The 8,858-nt window shown below is 32.8% G+C and overlaps 1 pseudogene; it reads left to right on the top strand.

The window, feature by feature from the left end:
• Positions 1-1,474: 1,474 nt before the first annotated feature.
• Positions 1,475-8,652, top strand: LOC107844530 (annotated as a pseudogene).
• Positions 8,653-8,858: the final 206 nt, after the last annotated feature.

Here is an 8,858-nt window from a genome sequence, read left to right as displayed (position 1 = left end):
CATTGAAGATTAATTGGATTTTAAAGTATTGTTTTCCTTCCTTTTTATTTTTGATGAATAACTTAGATGGAAATCTTGGTATAATTATGTTTATTATGTTTATGATTTGCTAGATCTACTTTTTGGGTTATGTTTGAGTAGAGTGCAAGTTTGTTGATATTGATTTATAGCTACAATTTATGATTAATATTGATGGGTTTTAAAAATTTTTGAATGCAAAATGTGAATTGTTGGTGAGAACCACAATTTCCCCAAAAATTCCCACATCATCCTTGAAAGAGAGATGTGGGTCGTCTAAATCCTACATCATCCTAGAAAGAGACATTTTTGAACAATAATATAGACAGTAGTTATTTCGCATTTGTTTTCTTGGAAATAAGGATATAATGTGGAATTTCTATCTCCTAATTTTCATCCTAGAAATGGGGATATCAAATTAAGGTTTTGGGTGGCTTTAGTTGGAAACCCCCATGAGGTATTCGAAAGAATCCATGAGTGACATTTTTTATGTTTTGTTTGAAAGCTAACATTCAAAACCTCTAAGCTAGCATACCCACTCATTCACTAACTTGAATTGGATGTTATTTTCATAAATCCTCACATACTAAATTGCCCCAAGAAAGGAATAACCCCAAGATCCATTCCAAACTGATTATCCTCTAATTGATTTTAGCTTTAAATTAGTCCCTTAGAAGCCCAAAAATTGCCTATACATTCAACAAGATTGAAAAACCTCAAAACCATTTTTTACCATAGGTTTGACCTTAGCAAGTAACTTTTATTTTGAATTTACTCAATCATATCTCACATTGTTCCTCGTGGAGTCGACCCCCTCACTTAGTTGGGTAAATATGTTGTCAATGACTGTTTTGTACTTAAATAGATATGTAAGTTTAGTGTTATTAAAAAATGGTGCTATTTCTGAGTAACAATGTTCAGTATTGAGTTAGTTTAAAATATTATTTTACTTTCTTTGAGTCAAACTTGTAAATATTTATTCGTGATTTTATTTTGTTTCTTTTCTTAGATAGTTTTTTATTTTTATTTAATTATTAATATGGAATCTTATAATGAAAGTGAGTTTGGTGGTTGAAAATCTTCTCATGATGATCCATGTCCATATTATGATGGACCTAACTTTTTTCAAGATTTTAGATATGCTCCTCGGAGAGAGATGTGTGCACCATCTTAATCCTATAGGGAGTATGATTTTTCTATATATGGTGATCGAGATGGACATTGGATTGATTGTCCAAATGCCCTATTTCCTCATTATACTATCCTAGTTGCTACTTCTTCTTATGAATTTGATAGGTCTTATGACGGAAAAACGAAAGAACAACGTACCAAATAAAGTGGGACTGAAGCAATGCTTCAACTTGTCTTTTATAGGGTGGAAAAAATGTGGGATAAGACATATCTCAAGTATCAATTAGTAGGGGCATGTATCAAGGAAATTAAAAGGTTTACAGAGATGGATAATGAAGCCAATATTTCGAACACCATAATTTTACCCGCTCTTATAAATGAGCTTAACATAAAACAATCGTTGATGATTTCCCAACAAACTAAACCTTATATGGTTGAAGATGCTGCAATTCAAGAAATGGAACTAGAGTTAAAAGAAGAAGCAAAGAAAACATCTTATAAAACTCTATATCATTTTGGGTTGAGAATGCCGAGAAGGATGGACTCTAAAATTAGAAAGAAGACCTCACTCAAACAACTTTTCAACATTATGCTTGGTGGATTTGATGTAAGTCAAACCACCCAAGCAAATTATGAATTTTGTAGATAAGGAGGAAAGTCCCTAAATTTTAGAGTTTATCATTAAAAAAAGGGCAAAATGAAGCCCCTCACTTAAAGGCCAATAAATGGAAAATTCAGTGTGTAACAAGTTATTTTCTTATGCTCTCACCATTACTCAATGAGCCTATTAGAAAGTTTAATGTGAAGTAGGATAAAAGGTTTAAATCTTCAAAGCGGTGAGCTAGAAAATATTCATTGTGTCCCCACCTTTGCCAAAGTACTTCGAAGATGTATTGATATAAGGTTGGGATGTCGATTCATGTCTTATAAATGTAGACATAAATAATAGGCAAAAGATGTTGTGCCGCGACTTTAACTAAGGTACTTCTTGGAAGGAAACCCAAGGAATATTTATTGATATTTTCTAATGTTTTTGGATCAATTTTTAGATTATTTTGGGGTGTTTGTAGGTGATAGCACAAGTTGAAATAGGAAACTCAAGAATGAAACCCCAGATAAGTAAATTGGGCTTTCACTTTATCACTTTTCTCTCTTAAGTAAGCTTACAAGATATGATCTTAAAAATATAAATGATGATCACCTCTTATGATTTATTAGGTTTTGAATTTAATTTAGTTGAGCTTAATTTGGTAGAATGTGGTTGTTGGGATGAAGATTTTTGAATGTATTCCTTATCTTCAATGCTAAATTACAAAATTCTTATTTCTATACACTAGTAAACACCATGTGTTTGATGAAACACCCACTTTAGGTGAGTTTTCTTAATCAAGTGGTGGGTGATTTAGTTTGGTTAGTATGCTTAAAAGTGGTGTAGTTGGTGATTAATTGGTGCATTGGGCTTGTTCATATATGCTGTTATTTTATCTATTCAATCTTTTAGTTTTCATGCACACCACATATTAGTTAAAATGTCAATAAGAGAGAAATGACTTATATGGTCGTAAAGGTTAATGTGAGATTTCTTGGGGAATTTTGTGATCATTTTTGGAGTACATCTTTGAGTCCAATTGGTCTTGAATGTGGGATATCTAGTGGTGTTTTTTTGAAGTTGTTCATGAATGTTGAGTCCATGGTGTGATCTATTACTCTCTGGGTGAAGTCTAAGTAACCCAAGAGACATAAATGCCTGTCTTGCCATATAATAGATTTTGTGACATCGTTCTTAAGGGTAAAGGGTTTTTTGTGTTCCTATTGTTGTCAAAAGTTTTTTATGAGCTAAATGGATGAAATGTAAAATTGTGAGGAAAGAATCCCATAAACTGTAATGATAATATTGCCTTGCATTAAGCTAAGTCTTTCTTTAATTGTTTATGAAGAGGTAATAGTTAAAAAATGCTTTCCAAATGTCATTGGCAAGAAATAAAATGATTTTGAGAAAAACCAATAATATAGTTTTCTTTGTGAAAATGATCAAGGATGTTTTTGAGCTTTGTTTTGAGTTAGACCATTAAATTCCATTTTAGGCTATCACTTGGCAAGGATAAGTCCTTAACACGGAGTTACTTATTAAACTCAAATTGCTCAAATTATTTGGGAGATTATGTTTTTTCTCAATGAGTACGATGCCATGTGTGGTAAGATTTTTGAATAATTTTGTACATATGTTTAGTTTAGAACTTGACCCGAGTGTGTACAAAGCAAAATTCTAGAAAATCTTTCTTTGGAGAGTGACCCAAGGCCATTTTTGACCCTTTGCATAGCCAAAATTACACTATATATTTTCCTTAGTTAACCCCTTTGAGCCTTTTGCCCATTTTTCTTTTTTTTTAAATAATAACCTTGTTAAAACACCTAATCCCTTCTAAAATCTTCTTTTTGGCACTTAACCCCCTCTGATGCATTGAATAATTCAAAGTAATTGAATGTAGGCAAAAGCCTATGTTTGGGGGGGATTAATGTGACGTGCTAGGATGAGCCAAGAAACGTGCATTTAAAGTGGTCAAATTAAGTGCTTAAGGGACAAGAGACATACTTTATGGTAAAGTTTCTTAGCCTAACCTATAAAATATGATGAGAAATGAGGCAAATAAGGGGGCTAAGAAATGCTTAAAGTTAGAAAGTCTCTACAAAAGGCCAAAGAAAGGAAAAAAGAAAATGGTTTCTTTGAATTATTTTGTATATGATAATCAATTAATGATTTGAAGGAGGATAAGGTGGATAGTCTTAAAATCTTGGGGTAGCAGGGGTCGAGAAATGGCATTGAAGGAGGTATTTTAGTTACTTGATCCATAGATATTCTTTCCTGCACTTTAAACCTTCATCTTGACCCGCAAGACCTTGGTGATTCCAATCTAGGTAAGTCTACATTAGTAGAAAAAAATACAAAGGGAAAGCATTTAGTTCTACTCATTGTACATAAATTTCTTTGGGAGAGTGAGTGTGAATTGTTTAATTATTAGGGCTCCTTCAGAAATTTCAATATCTTTTATGTGTGTGGAGCAAACTTTTGCTGTGAGTGGCATCGATACTTTAGAATAGAGGGTGAAATCTTACTCTCGATTTGGGTAAATGGGTGAAGTAAGTTGCATTGTGAAGATTGAGAAATTTTTTAAGATTTTGTGTTTCCTCTTTAGTTACATTGTTGATTTGGAAGATTTATTTGATACAAAATTACATCCTTGCTTCATAATATGTTCTTATTGAAAATTTTGGGTTCACTTGTTTCCATGACATATTTGGAAAGTCTTTATAGCTTTGTTAGCTTAGTCCTTAATATAGGTCTCTTTTGGGTGGAATTGACTTAAATACCCTATCTTGTTGAATTGTTGTTGGTTTGTTGAGGAAAAGAAATAGTTTAAGTTTCACTACAAGAAATTGCTTTATTTATGAGCGACGTTTAGGGACTAATCATTAATCTCGTCTATAAAAGTAGATATATCAGGATGAGATTAAAAATTGGTCTTTAATATTATATTTTACTGTGAAGGTACAAAATCCGATCCCAAAAAAATATTTTAACTAGTCCCAAATTGTAATTAGGAACTTTCAGCGGGAAAAACTAACTCTAAAATATATTTAAAACTTTAACAATTTTATTTTATTTTATTTAGTATATTAATAAGCACCCTAATTAATTATTTCTTTTTACACGATACTAATATGCGCCTAAATACATGAACTTGTTCTGAAAAAAAACATATACATACACGCACTATACATCATTTTTAATCCTGAAATACAGTGGTTGGTCACAAGTTTACCCTAGAACTCCATCAATATACACACCAATTTTGCAGATGCACAATGAGTGATCGAGCAACTTTACAAATTGCTTCTCCAGTTCGGGTTATTACAGCTAATTCGCCCTAATATCTATTTTAGCTCGGTAGCAAATTTGAGGTATGATTTCTGTTCTATCTAGTTGCTCTTTTCTTCCAAAAATGTTTGAAATTAGTTTTATTGTTTGGTTGTTCAAGCTAATCAATCTTATTCTTCCTACTTTATTCTATCTGAATTTGTCATTTTTTCAATTTGTACAACTTGGTAATTTACTACTAAATTTGTCAATTTGTGGATGTTCAACTATCATCTCTCTATATTTCAGTTCAAATGCTGAGGAGTTTTATTCTTTCATTTTACTTTTATTATAGAGAAGACTAGATATGTTATGTTCTGTTGCAAAGGAGGAAACATATAGATAATTGAAACGAGTTGTTTAGTGCTAGTAATATAGTTCAGGGACTACCTATGGGATTAAAATAAGGATTTTTAAATGAAAAAAAGAGTCTTAGCTTATATTTTAATTTTCCTTGCACAAGATGTGTGAGATTTGTCTTGTATTCCCATGGTTATGGCCAATGTGCTTTAAACTATGATTGCTTTATGTTAAAATTATACTTTAATGAAGATGAAAATTTCAGAAGCATGTGAGTGTCATTGCTTCGTATAAGGATCTATTTGTGTTATGTGTTGCACTTGTGATGATGCATATTAAGGGCAAGGGAAGCCCGGTGCACTAAAACTCCCGCTATGGTTGGTATAAGGATCTATTACATACGCTTATACATGTTTTTTTTGTTTGTATATGTGTGTGAGTGTGTGTGTCTATATATATATATATATATATATATATATATCATTTTGGAAATTAAATATTTGTGTGGATCTTCAAGGTTTGGGGCATAAAGCATGGTGGCCTGCTGTAAGAATGTTCCATAAAAAATTGAATATCATAGCTGTTATTGCTTCATATGATTTCTTAGTTGCCTATAATTCTTGATTCTTGGACAATAAATTTCTTGTCTGATAATCAACAGGATCATTTGGTGTTTCTATTTGTTAAATATTGTTCCTTCACTATTATGCCTCTCTACTCTACAAAGTACAAGTGTTGTTGGTTGGGTTGTCAAACTTTATAATTTAACAATATATAGCCTGATGATATATTGAAGCATACTTTGACATACTTTTAGTCTCAATAGTATCATCTATCTTTTTGTTCAGAAAGGATGGTGTAGCTTTTCTATACAGATCCCTAATATAGAACTATCATAAACCAAAGATTTTTATTGGAAATAAGAGATTATGCATATGCTCACCTAACATATTCTGTAACTCTGTCTTTAGTTTTCTGGGATCTTGCATAACCTCGTTTTTGACACATCAGAGAGTAAGATACAGATCAGTTGTTTCTTTATTAGTGATCATGAGGCTGGTGATACATTCTGTAGTACATTGTAATTGTACCTTGGTATTTCTTTCTTCCATTATGTTGTGTTCCTATAATCTAATAAACACGTTAAATTCTTGGTCATGCAAAACTTCATAATATTCATATTCTTTAAATCTTCTATCATTATATTTATTCCATTGACTGTAAAGTTATTCTCCTCAATGAGATAGAACTTGCGGGCTACCAAAAAGGAATATCCTAAAATAGAAGATGATCTAAAGTCACTTCAGAGTGTTGGAAAAATCATCGGAGAAGTACTCCGACCTCTAGATAAAGAGTGTTGTAAGTACCCTTTATCCTGACTAATATTCATTTACTCTTTTAGTCTTAGAAATTCGTTATTGATCACAAAGTATTTATTTTTTTCTTTTACATGAAAAAAGCTACTTACACCTTCTGTTACTTTTCAGTGACAAAAAAAGGTAGAAGTGGTCCAAGATATGTGGTTGACTGCCACATTAAAGTAGACAAGGAATGACTAACTTCAGGCACATGAGTGGTTCTCGACATGGCAACACTTACAATCATACGGGTATTTCCCCGTGAAATTAGTAATCACTAGTTTTCTTGGAAGTGTTAAATGTCTAGGCCTACATTTAGAATTATTACATATGTTCATCCCCAATTTCCTTACCATGAGAAATTAATGGCAAGTTGATCCTATTTTATACAACATGCTTCATAAAGATCATTACTATATTACTTAATCTGATGTGGTCGGACTGTTAGGTCAGATCAGGGAGCTGAGAGAATCGATAGAGTTACCTCTAATGAACCCCAAGCTTTTCCTCTGGAGGATTAAGCCTCCATAGGTAAATTATTCAATATAATTTTCTGCATTCTTTTACATTTGTCGACATGGACAGAAGTGCTTTTGCATGTAATATCACATCTAAGGTAACCGAGGATTCTATCTCAGGGTGTTCTTCTCTATGGACCTCCTGTAATGGAAAAGACATTGTTAGCCAAGGCAATTGCTAGCAACATAGATTCCAATTTCGTAATGGTTTGCATACTAGAATTTGGTTATATCTGAAATCTAATAGCATCTCATAATGGGCGTTTATAATTGGTGATTGCTGCAGGTCGTATCAAGTGCCATTATTGATAAGTACATTGGTGAGAGTACAAGATTAATTCAAAAAATGTTTAATTATGCTCGTGATCACCAAGTAAAACTTTAATTAGATTCATTTCATATATTGGGAGTGTTGGACTTGTACAATGATTTTCGAGGCGCCTTAAAATGTTGAAAATCTAATATATTTATTTGTAGCCCTGAATCATTTTCATGGATGAGATAGATGCAATTGGTGGATGCCGTTTTAGCGCGGGAACCAGTGCAGACCATGAAATCCAAAAAACACTCATGGAGTTGCTCAATCAATTATATCGATTTGACTAGCTTGGAAAGGTCTGTATTGATATCAAACATATATTTCCATCAAAATGTGTTGGGATTTTTTCCATTGTTTATGATCTAAGACGTTCATCCTTTCATAGTCTCTCTTAGAACTCCCCAAGTTTGAATTACCTGCCTTACCAAGAAAAAATCTATTAACTTTAATTGGGTTTTCTGACTAAGGCAGGAATGATTAGTTGTTTATCATAGTACGTGATTGGAATCTACGCATAAGATACACCATTTAAATGATTTATACAATGATTTTCCTACTTGGATTTGGATCGGGGGTGGGGGTGGCAAAAATTCGGGCTCAGATTTTTTTCACCAACTATTGAAATTTTTGTTATTTCAAGCACAAAATTAATTAGTTTGCTTAACTTGTAAAGAAGGGTAGAATGCACGAAACCAGGAGAGAGATATTGTTTCTTCGCCTAGCCCTATTTAATCTTCATTCTATTTTCAGGTAAAAATGATTATAGCAATAAATAGACCTGATGTTGTGGACCCAGGTCTTCTTCATCCCGGTCGGTTAGACAGAAAGATAGAAATACTCTTGCCTAATGAACAATCAAGAATGGAAATCCTCAAGATCCATGCTGCTGGGATTGACAAACATGGTGAAATTAATTATGAGGTAGCTATGGAGGTCGCTGAGGTTGTCTAATAATGATCAGAAGAAATTATTATATTGCTTCTATTGCATCAATGTTCTGATGACTTATTTTATCCTCAGGGTTTTAATGGGGCTGATATGCATGATATTCTTTACAATCTATGGACTCCATCCTTCTGTAATATGTCTTGACGCTTGCTAGGTCCACAAAACTTCACTCGTCGACCTTGAGTGAGATATTTTCCCAAAATAAATCCCATCTCTTCATGATATTCATCCAAAAGACACACTCGTAAGCTAAAGTGATATCTCTAGTTCTCCAACCTTCTTCCATAATACCATATTAATCAACAACCACCCCTTCCACAGAGCTTGTAGCCCCGCCCCCACCCTCCATC

This window comes from Capsicum annuum, unplaced genomic scaffold (assembly GCF_002878395.1).
Source record: "Capsicum annuum cultivar UCD-10X-F1 unplaced genomic scaffold, UCD10Xv1.1 ctg82426, whole genome shotgun sequence".
NCBI lineage: Eukaryota > Viridiplantae > Streptophyta > Magnoliopsida > Solanales > Solanaceae > Capsicum > Capsicum annuum.
Note: the sequence above shows the minus strand (reverse complement) of the source record. Positions and strands in the feature narration are given on the sequence as shown.